The sequence below is a fragment of the Esox lucius genome, chromosome 15 (assembly GCF_011004845.1).
Source record: "Esox lucius isolate fEsoLuc1 chromosome 15, fEsoLuc1.pri, whole genome shotgun sequence".
NCBI classification, from domain to species: domain Eukaryota; kingdom Metazoa; phylum Chordata; class Actinopteri; order Esociformes; family Esocidae; genus Esox; species Esox lucius.
Genome location: NC_047583.1, coordinates 7,502,585 through 7,504,364, shown reverse-complemented (window position 1 = coordinate 7,504,364; position 1,780 = coordinate 7,502,585).

The following is a 1,780-nucleotide window of genomic DNA, read 5'->3' as shown; positions in this document are numbered from 1 at the left end:
CATCCACAGTTACCATTACATTCATTATGGAGAAGACGCTTTCCCTTTTCATTGCAAACCTCTCCAGAGTGATCTGAGATGATTATGATAATGGTGGAGGTATTATAAGGGCCTCATAAGGTTTCAGATAAACCTAGGTTTAATGAGCTGCTCCCAGCTTCAGGTAAAGACTCAGCAAGGGAGGGCCTCTGATGCTCAAGCGGTCAGGAGGGCTTCAAGTGTTTTAGTGGTTGGGAGGACTTGCTGGGCTTCAGTGGTCAGCTGTATTTCTGAAAGGACCACTGGTGGGTAAATAACATGTTATTAACTAAATAGCCCCCAGAGTAGTACAGAGGTCTAAGACCAATGCATTGCAAAAACTTAGTGGACCATGGCTCAAGCAAAGAAAGGGGTACGTGTCAAATCTGAAAAGTTCCTCCCGGGATTTACGCCGCAAGCGGAACGGATGCCGGTCAAAGCGTAGACGTCGGTGCGAGTGACGCGCGTCACACACAGACTACGCGTTATTTCTGTTCGGTGATGTCCTGTACTCTTGCACCATAATATTTTGGCCAGGTTGAGAATCGTTGAGAATGACAATGGGTTTTTTTTTTTTAAAACAACGCTGAACAGGTGCAATAATGTTCACTGTGATAGTCGATGAAATGCAGTTAAAGTTGTCGGCAGTGTGTACAATGCCGTATTATGACAAACAACAACCTTGCACAGATTATTATAACAAAGAGATTTAAAATGCAGCTTTGGGCTTAGCATATTAACTAATTCCTATAGACGCTGTAGCTGGTAAACTGTGACAGAAGCGCCACGCTGAAAACATTGTGGCAGGATGGTTTCATTGTTTCACACTGTCAATATTTTCATTGAGATTGTCCGTGTTGGTTCAGTTCAGTCAGGATATAGACGGAGATGGTTCTAATGAGGAGAAATTGCTAAAGGAACAAAGAGAAGAGATATGTGGGGCGAGAGAGTCAACATTTACTCGTTTCAACAGCAGCCGCTCCTCAGAAAAGAGGGAAACGACAGCTGCGTTGCATTTGATCTGATCATGACTTTTATCAAGAATAAGATCAAAACCATAGATATAGAAAACCGCTGTCTCTATAATAAATGTTTTTTATGATTGCACCAATCAGCACTGGATATTATGCTTGGATATTTCAAAATGTTCTCGAAGATGATTGTGGTTCAAATGATGATACATATAGATATTGCACTAAAACACAGTATTTACCGTGTCTTATTCAACTTCTGTAATGTCAGCAATATTTTGGCAATAAGATGTTAAACTTGCTGTCAGTTGTGGTTATTGCTAAATCGCTTAGACTTTACCTCATACTGCCATCTTGGGACTAGAAACAGTAATTTCATTGGACTGCCTCATTCTGTAGCTGCGGTTTGCAAAAATACGTCCCACGGCATATTGTTTTGGGGGTAGGTGAGGGTATTTTGGGTTAGAAAAACATGCAGACAATTCTTGGTCTCATAAAAATAGATACAGATAGTGGGAAAAAATCTGTGTGGCCCTCTGCTGAATAAAAAAAAAATGTAGACGTGGTTTTTCAACAAAAGTTTTCACCAAATCCTGTCCCCAACTGGGAACCTTAGGACTCGCCTTGGAGTACTGATAGTTTTCCACTAGCCCTCTAATCTGAGATTGATTTAGACCTGGGACACCAGGTGAAATGAATGCAATTAAATGTGTTACCCCCAACGTTACCCTGACTGCCATCTACAGGCTAAAGACAATCACTGCACTCCGAAGAATGAAAAAGTGGATAAG